Source organism: Protopterus annectens, chromosome 2.part0 (assembly GCF_019279795.1).
Source record: "Protopterus annectens isolate FY-2018-M chromosome 2.part0, PAN1.0, whole genome shotgun sequence".
Taxonomy (NCBI): Eukaryota; Metazoa; Chordata; order Ceratodontiformes; family Protopteridae; genus Protopterus; species Protopterus annectens.
Window position 1 is genome coordinate 1,235,411,334 of NC_056728.1, and position 12,872 is coordinate 1,235,424,205.

The 12,872-nt window shown below is 37.2% G+C and overlaps 1 protein-coding gene across 2 annotated transcripts in view; it reads right to left on the bottom strand.

Moving 5' to 3' along the window:
• CORIN (corin, serine peptidase) overlaps positions 1-12,872 on the bottom strand; it is a 1,415,152-nt gene that overhangs the window by 106,523 nt on the left and 1,295,757 nt on the right. The gene's annotated exons all lie outside the window — the stretch shown is intronic.

Below are 12,872 nucleotides of genomic sequence, written 5' to 3' on the forward strand. Positions count from 1 at the left end.
ATTAAAACTGGCTGCATAATAAATAACAGGGGTAACATTAACAGGTCAGGTGCAGAAGGAAGGTGGGTTACTACATAGTTTAGAGCTTTAGCTTGTTCATTTTGTGTCCTTATGAGGAACTGCAGAAAGAAGAGAAGGAAGAGTGTTTATTTTTGCAGATTCAAAACAACAGATTAGTAAATACAAATTAACAACATAAAATATGGGTCCCATGGATTAAAACTGGCTGCATAATAAATAACAGGGGTAACATTAACAGGTCAGGTGCAGAAGGAAGGTGGGTTACTACATAGTTTAGAGCTTTAGCTTGTTCATTTTGTGTCCTTATGAGGAACTGCAGAAAGAAGAGAAGGAAGAGTGTTTATTTTTGCAGATGGTACCAGGATCCTCTTTTATGTGTAGGGAAGACAGTACTAGGAGGAACAGTTTGAAGTGTAGTAGTAGTAGTAATAGTAATAATTGTAGTAGTAGTAATACTACTAATAGTAGTAGAAATAGTAATAGTAGTAGTAGCAATATTATTAGAAGTAATTGTGGTATTTGTCATACTAGTGGTAGTAGTAATATGAGTAGTAGTAATGACAGTAGTGGTAGTAGTAGTAGTAACAGTAGTTGTATTAGAAGTACTAATATCAGTAATTGCAATAGTGGTAGCTGAAATTCAGAGCATAGAAAAATAAACTCATACAGTATTTACACTAGATTTAAACTTGGTCTAGCAGTCGACACAAAGGATTAAGGAGCAGTTAACAATTTGTTTTCTGTGTTAGTGGTCCATTGTTTGATTTCCTCAGCCACTATTACCTAAATGTGTGACCTTGAACAAGGTCCATTGAGATCAGTGTACTACCCTCGTAAACATATACAGATAAAAATGAAATAAATACAGGGGAAACAAAAACTAGCAGAAATATTCTCTTTTTGGAGGGGGCTTGTGGGTATTACAACTGAAATGAAAATCTTACATCATCGTAATAGTAAATGAAAAATTAGAAAATGCAAGATGAGCACACAGAAGAATAACTAGGACACTTAATGCGCAACAAACTAATAACAAAAACACTTATGCACAACCATTACATGAAGAAAACAAAGAAGGTTAACTGCTCTGTTTAAATGTTTAAGGAGAACGTATTTATAAAACTGAAAAACGTATTTTAGATGAGTTCCTAGAGTACTATATGCAACACTGGAGATTTCATTTCAGCAAGGAAGTAGAAAGAAACGGAACAGTTTAGGGAAAAATGAAAGGACAGCTGAAATAGTGCATGCTGTGGCAAAAGATTTGTCAACAGACATTAGTAAAAGTAATGTCTTTTGGCTTTTCCCGGTTAGGGGTCGCCACAGCGAAACTCCGGTCCGCTTATGATTGGCAGTAGATTTTTACGGTGCCAAGGTGCCAACCCAACACCCAACCCCTATGAAGAAGGCCCACCCATTCACGCACTTACTTGCATGTCTTTAACGTCACTCGACCATAGTGAGGACATGCAGACTCCACACAAAAGGCGCTCCAGCTGAGAAACAAACCGGAGAACCTCTTGTTGTGAGGCGACAACGCTAACCGCTGCACCACCGTGGCCTATCCACCACCGCGGCCTACTACAACAGACATTGAAGGAATTAAATATATGCTCTTGCAAGAAGTTGATATAATATAATTAAAAAAAGCAACCTCAATGAATCATCAACATTTATCATACTGTTTACTTCACTAGATGAAGTGTGAGCACATACAACAGTCTCAGTATGGAGGCTACAATCTAAAAAAGTGACGGAATTCAGGAGTCCATTGGGAAAGCACAAAGCAATTTTTGTGCAGTACTAATAGTAGTAGTAGAGCCAAAAGAAAGACTAATAGTAGTAGTAGACATAGTAATGGTAGTAGTAATAGTAGTAGTAGTAATGACAGTAGCAGTAGTTGTAGTAGTAATAATAGTAGAGCAATGACAGTAGCAGTACTGGTAGTAGCAATAATAGTAGTAGTAATTACAGTAGTAATGACAGTAGCAGTAATAGCAGTAATAATGGCAGCAGCAGTCATGGTATTAGTAATGATAGTAGCAGCAATGACAGCAGCAATGTGGTAGTAGTAATAATAGTAGTAGTAATGACAGTGTCAGTGGTAGTAATAATAGTATTCGTAGTAATGACAGTAGCAGTACTGGTAGTAGCAATAATAGTAGTAGTAATTACAGTAGTAGTAATGACAGTAGCAGCAATAGCAGTAATAATGGCAGCAGCAGTCATGGTATTAGTAATGATAGTAGTAGTAATGACAGCAGCAATGTGGTAGTAGTAATAATAGTAGTAGTCAAGACAGTAGCAGTAGTGGTAGCAGTAATGACAGCAGCAGTGTGGTAGAAGTAATAATAGTAGTAGTAATGACAGTGTCAGTGGTAGTAATAATGACAGCAGCAGTGTGGTACTAGTAATAATAGTATTCGTAGTAATGACAGTAGCAATATTGGTAGTAGTAATGACAGCAGCAGTTGTGGTAATAGCAATGGCAATAGCAGTAGTTATAGTCGTAACAATAGTAGTAGTAATGACTATAGCAGTAGTAGTACCAGATCTGCAACTCTCATTGCTATGGAAATGGGTAAACTAGGTGGGTCAGGCATCTTAATCTGATGTCATGTGACTGCCAAAGCATGCCAAACAGATAAAACTATCATATCTTTTAATATTTATACAGATAGCTTTTCACAAATTTATACAATCCAATTTTAGAAGGCCACAGTCTAGTTGTAGTCAGCAATGATACAAAATGAAATGTTTTTAACTTAATTGAAACAAACAACTTCAAAGTTCAGAAGAGTCAAAAAGCATTAACAGGAAGTCTCAAGTCCCATACTTTGAGGTGTGGTGGTGAACGTTAACCAATATCTGAATGTCTTCTTACAGCAAATCCAACTTCTGACTATTATAAAATTACATATAGTCACATGAGCATACATATTTTCATCACTTGGGCTTTACACCTGTGTCTACAAACCTGGCAACACTTGTTTCAGTTGTTTCATAATTTTCTCACCACTGGAAACCTTGCCCTTCCACTCACTGTCTTCCTGGAATACTACTCATGACCCTGAGATATGTCTCCAGGGTAAAGGATGGAGTTTGAAATTAGATTTTGCAGTCAGGGTTCAGAATGACATTTCCGGACTAATTATCCCATGCAGTCTGACAGAACAGTTAAAGCTGAATAAGCAGAAATTCCTTGTTCATTTATTTACTAATGTAGATTTTCATTTATTTGGTCACCATTTCCTCAGAATGCAGTACTACTTTTGTTTATAGGATCCAATTTTAACTATGCAAATGAAACATGACAACATCCAGAGAGCTTACTGCTCATATTTACAGTAATCTAATTACCTTGTTTGATTTGTGTGTCAGACAGAACAAAATTCATGTTTCCCCAGGCTCTTGGGATCCTTTCTTGCCTGCATATAGAGACTCACAAATGGAGTAGTATTTTTAAGGGTATCGGGCAGCTGTGCCTGGAAGTGTTTTCATTTTAAACATGTTAGCTGGATAGTGTAGCAACTTGCCACCATTTGTTCATTTAGTCAGACGATATATTGAATGTGAATAGATTGTCTGTATTTTTTCTATATCGTTACAGAGATTTGATTGGAAGCGGTATTAAGTCAACTGTATATGCATTTCATCATTTTTGCCAAGTGTCCTCCTCCATATCTGACACAAGCTAAGTGAGAAGTTTGGAAAATGGTTTCCAGTTTCGGTGAAGCTGCAGGTGTTTTAAACATTGTAAATGTTGTGTTGCTATGGATAATGACCCACTTTTGGTATTCCATAGAACTCTTTGCAGTTTTCCTGCGCCACTAAGTTCAGAGAAAAGTGCTGATCCCAGTGAGGTAAGTGATTTTAGTGTTCGTTCTTGTTTGTGAAAATCTGCTGAAACTGTTGTGGAATGATTGTATGCCTCCTGTCTACTCAAATTAAGACAATACTTGAAAGGGGAGTGATTTGAGAGAGACAAGTACTTACTTTTTTGTGATAGCAGTGGTGGTAAAAGTTACAGGAATGGGGTTTAAAATCATTAGTGTTTGCAGTTTGCTGTTTTAAGCCACATATTATTACTTATCACTACTCTGCATGGAATGGACAGAAGTGGAAAAGATCTCTGGTGGTGGACACTCATGAATAGGAGGTTTATTTTCCCCTTGAAGGTCTGAATTCAGTGTTCATTTTATAATTTTACCTTTATCATTTGGTTATGAAAGAAGGAAACCAATTCAAAAAGGTTTCTGCCTTCTGGTTCACCTATTTTGTTATGGATTTTCAAAAGTTAAGGTTAATCTTCACTTAAATTCCTATGAACTGTTTTGCAATTTGTAACACTATTACAAGCATTAGATCAAACACTATAGGGATTCTTAAAGATAAATGGTGCAGATGTGCATTTGGTGGTCAGCTGGGAACACAATCTCATTTTGGAGAAGTTTGTTTTGACCACTGCAATGGATGGACAAACTGGTATATTTATATAATTATTTTTAGTTATTTTATTAATTTGTTAACTAGGTATAGCCATTATACCTATTTCTTTTCAGGTATGACCCAGAAGTACTGTCTGGTTGAGTGACTTGCTCAGAGTCACACATTAGGTAAATGGAGGGTGAAGAAATAAAATCCTCTACTATAAAATGAAGTTTTTAGCAGCTCATAGCCTTAAGTCTTGGTGTTATACTGTTAGACTATAATTCTTACAACTGTCCCTCTTGCAGGTTACCTGAAGTATGGGGAAAAGCTCACGTTCATGCTTAATTTCCTCTGTGTCGCAGTTCTCCATGCCTTTGTAATAATTAAGCAGGTTTCATCAGCCTACCAAGCATTCTGTTGAGTTGTAAATACATTTATTTCTATGATATACTGTCAAAGATTTTCTATTCTGTTGGCCATGAAGAGTTTAGGGCTTTGAACATATTGATGCCTGTTTTTTTTTTTTAACCAAGAGTTTCCCATTTTAAAGTACCATAGAAGGATATTTCTCCTTGATGAGTTAGAAAGACTTAAGGCACAGTCTGTTTAAATTCTCTTCACATTTCTTGAATATGTTTCTTATAACTTGTCTTATTTCTCATCTTTATTTTTTGAGAGCTATGTTTAGAAGTTAAGGATATGTTATGGTATAACCTTATACTGTGAGACAGGATTACCAGGCAGTAATCCTAATACATGGCAATCCATTTTGGGGCAGAAGCACAGAAGCCAATGCTTTATTTATTAAGCTTATGTTAAATTTTACTTATTAAGCTTGAGTTAAGGTAAGGTTATGGTGACTTTTTATTTATTTATTTCTACTGTAGTTTCTACTGGATTTAGTATGTGGGCTGAAAAAAGAGAACCTTTGATCAGTTTTGATTCTTCAGAAATCAGTCTTTTCGAGACTTACCTCTTCGGAGGGATAACCGTGGTGCAGGTGGTAGGATACTGGGAAGAACCACCAGGAGGCTACTTAAGGTAATGCTAAAATCCACCTTTTCTCAGAGAAATAAAAAATCAGGCCATTTGTCATCTTTTCTTCATCTCTCTAACCTTAGCAGCAGTGACAAGCATTGACATTTTAGAGGCTACTTTCATTCTGCAATTGCAATCTTCTGTGTGAGGCTTGCATAAAAATTTTTTGCTTCACTGAGCATTCTTTTCTGATGTAAGACTAGGAGGAAACTTTAAAAACAGAAAGACTATAAAAAAAATTCAAAAAAAACAAACAGAACATCAAATGAAACGTAGCTTTAACATACAGACATAAGAACTCCAAACTTGGAAACCCTTTAAACCTAAACAGAGAATAAAATATTGACCACAGACTTAGAACACAATATATATATATATATATATATATATATATATATATATATATATATATATATATATATATAATATATATATATAAAATATATATATATATATATATAATATATATATATATATATATATATATATATATATATATATATATATATATTGAAATCAGTCTATATATATATAGAAATTAATAATAGGCACCACACAGTTAATAGTAAGCACAATACTGACCTATGCATATCTCTGACCCCTAAAGGGAGAATCAACACAAACCCTATAATGACCCCCCCCTTGGCCCCCTACTGCTACCAACAACCACAATACATGTAACTCATCTGGATCAATTTTACACTGGGATTGGTTTTTTTTGAGTGGCTTTCACTTTGCCTATATAGAGCCTACGGGCCTTGTAGCCTGGGGATATCAAGCACCCCTGTGGGAACTTCCTGGGATGAAACCTACTTTTTAGGTTCATCTAGATATTATAGCAGTAGCCTGGTTCATAGGTCACTGCAGGCTAATGGCCCTGGGCCTGCTATAGGTGCCCTGGCATAGGTGTGCCCCCATCCATACCCAGTGCTTGCATTAGCCCAGCCTCTCTTGTCCCAGTCTCTCTCTTGTAGTGATCTAGAAGTCTTTATTGTATTACTCTACCAGTTGTGGACCCTCTACCTTTTCTATATCCAGATGACTACTTATTGTGCCACTTTGTTTGGTTGATTTATGTATTCCTTTAATTTTTTGATATTTGCCTTAGGTGCAGAACAGTCAGATTTTGACAGTTTCAGTTTCTGTTTTCTCCAAACAGGTAAAGTCCTCTTTCAGAAGACTTTCTGGTGACCGTACTTGTTCTTTCTCTTTCCTTTATAACCTTCCTAGTTTTCTACTAGTACTGTAAGCTAAATATAATATAGACATGCCTCTCCTGGAAAAGCAGGGTGGCTGCTGGAATTCTCTGATATAGGCTCAACTTGTTAAGGAGCTCCACTGACGTTTGATTGGCTAGATATAGTAATCAGGCCCTTGGGTACATCTCCTCTGATTTACTTCTGTTCATTCTTAATGACAGATGTGCCTACTATGGAGGGTGGAGTGTGTACTTTTAGCTTGCACGGTTCAGTGAGCCTAGTTACCTTTATAGATCTTCTGCTATGCTTTAGTCCTGATTTTTTGTTTTGTTTCCCTAGCTAGCAGCTTTTTAAGCTACAGCAGCAAGCAAGGGTTTAGGTTAGGTTGCAGATACCATGAAAATCAGTACTGTGTTTAGACTGCAGATGTTCAAACTTGTTCAATGATCTTGGAGATGATTGGATATAGTAACAGTAAATAAAATCTGAATATATTAATGGAATTATATGGAATTGAAATTTGAAGTGAATAGTGTGAAAAACTGTCACTGAAAAAGGTGCTAATTAGAGGTGGTCCCATTGGGTGGTCATATTTGGGACTAATTACTAGAGATTTTTTTTTTTTTTAACAATTTTTTTTGAACATTTTTTTATTTTTTTAGACGTACAAAAAACAAAGCGTGAAAAAAAAAAAACACAACAAGTATAAAATAATACAAGCAAGGAAAATCAAAAGAAAAAGAAAAATAGCCATTATTTTATATTCTGACCCTTATGCAAGGGTAACCATACACTGAGGGATCCTTTTGTTTCCAGTGTATTAAAAACAACATACACCAGTGTGAGTTGCACCATTAAATACATACATAGGCATATTATCCTATAGCTGCTTATAAACATAACGCCACTCACATAGCATAATATGGACCTCTAACATGAGCAAATAAAGGATAACGAAGACTATCCAAACTAGGTCTCCATGACCCATGTTATCCAGTCTCCACTTATGCAGACGAGTTTGCTTTTGCCGATCCAGCAGTTCCATTCCCCCTTTTTAATGACACTCTAATTATTGATTTAACTCTGAGAATTTCTGGGGGGGGGGTTAGAAGAATTCCAGAGTTTAATAATCCCTTTTTAGCCAGCGTCATCAACACAAGCAATAATTGTAGACTTATATAAGTTAAACCAAGGTGTTCCTCTGACCCCCAAAACAAACAGCATAGGTGTCAACAATAAATGCTTCTTAAATACTGATAAAATTAAACACTGCAACTCTTTTTTTAAATCCTTCGTTCTCTGGACACTCACAAAAAATGTTGAGCCATGTTGCCTTGCTCTTTCCTTGACATATCCAGCGCATAACACTAGATTCAGGGAACATGTGATTCAATTTAATTGGTGTGCAAAAAATATTTGTGGAGACATCACCAAGAAAACATCTTAAATCTTCTGCACTTATTAATATATCTGATCAAATGACATATTTGCTGCTGTTTGTCAGTACTTTGCCTCTAGTCCTAGTTTCCTTCCATAGATTAAATTGTACCACTTCTAAGTGCTTTATACAGTCTAGATACTAACCTTGTTGATATGAGTGTCTCAGCTCTACCGCCAAACATTAATTTCACCATCCTAGGCATTTAGGTTTGTTCACGTCCAGATATTTTATTTATACCTTATTAGCCAACAGCGCTATACTTTCATAATTCAGTCTGTTTACTACCCTTAAATCAAACTGACCTTTCACTTTTTGTCAAGTTGCCTAGTGACTTCCCTTTGAAATCTGATCCTAGAATCTAAGTTGAATGCCTTTACTTTTCTATAAGCCTCTTTCTTTCTCACCCTCATTTTTGTATACCCACTAGGTCTAATAGCGCTCTTCCAGAGTTTAATCAAATCTTATTTTAAGCAAATTCTGATAGTGTTAAATGCAGATTGATCTGCTTTCTTCCTCAACTTTTCAGGGACCTTCTTCCTTCTCTGAATGCTCAATAAATTTAACAGTGAATTTCCTTTTTTCTTGATAGTTATTCACCTGTAGTTGGATAAAAAGCTGCAACCAAATTGTTTTAAGATAAGTTTCTAGATCTGTTAGTCCTAAGCCACCTTGATTTTAGTTTATCTCATGAAACTCTTATATTCACAAAATAAATTAAGTCAAAGACTATTTTTTAATGAAAATAGCCATTTCAGAGAGCAGCATCCTGGAAAAGCCTGGAAAAAATATAACCAAAGCGGTAGCAAAAAGTACATGGCTACTTGCATTTTCTGATTAAATTTCAAATAAAGATTTTTTTTGTCCATTTCATTACCTCCTGTTTCACTTGATCAACATACACCCTATTTTTTCTGTAGAACTCTCCCCTGCGTTACTTATACAGCCCCCTAAATATTTAAAGTTGCTAGCTTTCCAAACTGAAGATATTGCAGTTTATTTTGCAATGTGAGGATATTGCTTATTACTGCAGTCTCAGCTTTTTCTAAGTTTACTTTAAATCCTGAGATTTTCTTGAATAATCACATTGCTCTGTAAAATTTCCATTTACCTACATAAGAGCTCCACAAGCAAATTAAAATATCATCCACAGAGGCTACCACTCTGTGTTCATACCCTCTGATATACAACCCAGTTATACTGGTCTCCTTGAAGTCCCATGTCAGTGGCTCCAAATAATGGGCAAAGAGGAGTGGTGACAGAGGGTACCTCTTCCTCATTTCGCTCAAAACTGGAAAGGGCTTTGCGAGACTATGAGGCATTTTGACTCTTGCCTCAGTGTCTTGATACATTTTAGTTACCAAATCTACAAATGGTACCAAGTCCAAACCTGATCGTGCCTTTCCTTAGATAGCTCCAGCCTACCCTATCAAATGCTTTCTGAGTATCTAAGGTTAGAAGGGGTGTCTTTCTACAGTCTGTTCTTGTACTCTCTAGCACTGCCCACATAATGATGGTAAGTGCCCTCCTACCACTCACAAACCCACCTGATCAACACAAACTATATTTGTGATAAATGCAGCTGAATGCTGGCTAATATGGTCACAAAAAGTATGATTTAAACTTGATATGTGTCTGTAAGATGATAATTGCCATGGATTCTTCCCCTGCTTATGTATGGCTGCCCCCAAAGTCTTTTTCCATGAATTCAGAACCTGCCGTATGCTTAAAACTGCATTAAATAATAAAGTTATCCCATCATAAAACTTTTCTTCAAGCCATTTCCATAAATCTACTGGCAATCCATCTGCCCCTGGAGGTTTCTCTTAAAGTTTGCCTCAAAAACAATTTATTTGATTTCCTCTTTGGAAGTCCTTCCTATAATAGGCTTGACTGGGTATTTGTTAATGTTGGAAGTATTAACTTATCTATATGCTGTTCCTTTGCTACCTTCCTTTGGGAAAAGTTTCCAAAGGGGAGTAAAGGGACCTGTAGCAGGAATAAATCTCAGCCAATATTTTTTGCGTTTTCTAAATGAAAGGTATAGTTTTGTCATCTCTTTGTTTTTGGAGCCTCAAGGCAAGTGCTTTTTCATATGCTGGATATATTTTAAACATTTATTCTTAATCACTTTCCGTTTAAATTGCATTTTTTAGATCCACTATTTTACAGCTCGTCTACTCTTACTCTGCTTGTATGCATTTCACCATTTCTTGCAATATTGCATTGAGATCTCTTGGTTCTTTGCCGCCTTTGATCCAGTCTAACCCAATATATGTTTTTAGTATACTTGTTAATCATTCGTCCATGGTATCTCACTCCCTTGTTATATTACTTACCCCACTAATAACTTTTTTATTTCAGTCTGTAGATTTCCTTTATATTTTTGCTCAGACTTTCCCTGGCTAAGATAATACTTAGGAAATCCCCAGTACCTACCCAAACCACCACTGATAAGATTGCAGAGTGTCAGTTCCAAAGGGGGAATGGTCAGATAAGATTTTTCTGCATAAGATGTAGAAGAACCAGAAGGAACAGGAGTTCAGTGAATGTCACTATGAATCTCTCTGTTGTCATTAGATAAATGAGCTGCATAAGTGCCCTTTATAAATATCAGCACTCTTAGCAGACTTTTTAAAACTCTTAGGTGCATATGCAGTGTCTTCTCAATAAGCCATAGCATCACTAGATAGCGTTCTTTCTTTCCTATTAACAACAGCAGCAACATGTCTCTTAACTTTGATAAAAATTCTGTCATACAAGTTTTGAACATAACTGAAGTGAAGATCCCTTCTAATTTCAGCATCTAATGAACTAATATGAGGCTTCAAATCCACCAGTATATTCCAGTAACTCTCAGCAAGAATGCTGTTATGATGCATACTGTAGTTCCATTTATGCATGCGTTCTGTTTGCTATGCAACTGTTTCATATCTGTTTTATGAGGTTAATTGGAACACCCATGCATGCTGTTATAACTAATCTTGAAATGTGTTGCTCATGACTAACCAACATATTCTGTAAAACCTCAGCACCATAGCATGTTTCGAAGGCAGATCCCAACCGACCCCCCTGTCCCACCTCATCTAGCTATGGCACTGGGCCCAGCATGTCTGGGACCCAACCTGGGACTTCCTTGTCTGTTCATCCTGCACCACCTTCAGGTGGAACCACCTCAGGGAGTGGGCATGGACAGGAGCCTGTCACCCATAGTCAGTTCTGGGGTATGGTGTGCAATGTCATCCGAACAAAGTTGGATGACCGGATGCGCCAGATGGAGGGCGGCCTGGTGCACCTCGAGGAGCAGGCTGCCCCTCCTGTCCAGCCCCCAGCTGGGGATAAAGGGCAAACAATAATGACGTCTTTGAAATATAGCTGTCATACACATAGAAGTCTGCTAGAGGGGCATAGTTTCCTTTCACATACAATTTTAGACAGATTCCAGGTAGATTCCAATTCTGAAACACAAATGAATGTCATCATTTACTGATGTCAATGCTCACATCATCCCAGTGATTTGTCAGAAACCTACAAATGTTATGTGCAACAGACCAAACATATGAGCCACCCATATGGACAGTGTCTGGATATCTGGACATTGGAGAGGTATGACTGCGGCCATGTAACAGAATAGAAAAACCCATGACAGATGCTAACCATGTCATCCAGCACCTTCTGAACCACAGTAAGACCAACATAACACTACCTTGATTCAGCTATGGGGAATTACCCATGTATATCCAAACAGATCATGCACTATAGGGATGGAACTGTAGGGGAAAGCAGATATTGGTGCAAAAATGTCCACTCACAACCATTTGCACCACAGTCATAGCATTATAACAGTACTCCAAATGAGCTTTAGAGTTGAATGACTGTTTGAACAGACATACCTTGATTGCCAGTCACACGCTACACTGACATATACTGGCCCAACTCACATTCGAAGAGGAATCCTTAGGTGTTACAGGACATTTCTCAGTCTGTCCCTACAAACTTATACACCTGATCGACCAACAGCAACCGCAGCAGCATGTACAGTCAGATAGAAAAGTATCTATGACACTCACATCAGTTACTCTCCCAACGCAGCCCAACAAACATTTACACACAACACTGCTACACAACCTTGGCAGTATGTTAATAATGGCCAGACATACTAACTCTCATATGTACAGATTTCCACAGAATGTACAGGGTGTGGGACCATATTCATGTTCACTGCCGCATATCACTTCCAGGAGTCAGCTAAGTCACTGGATGATACCTGAAGTGTAGTCACTAAATAATGATATACCATACCTCTGAACCTCTTACTGTAAGACATCTGGACAAAGTATGACATACTTGGGGGCCAGGGGGCCAGAAAGAGCTACATATTCCACATAATGGTGTTACAAACTGAAACACTTGCTGGCATTACAGGCTTTGTTGTAACATAACATCCTTGAAGGATATGATGTCTGAAACACCAATGGATGTCAACAGTTACTGACTACAATCCTCACATTATCCTACTGATTCCACAAAAACAGACATTTTCTGAGGAACAGACCACACATAACAGGCAAACCTCTCAGCAATCTATGGATATCAGGACAGCTGAGAGGTATGTCAGAGATATATCACTGTCAGACGTCAGGTCACGCAGAAAATGCATGTCCAGACAAATCCTGTTAATCTAGCAACCCTCTATGTGTATAACAGCACTACTTACTTAGAATCTGTACCCAGTTCTGAAGCTT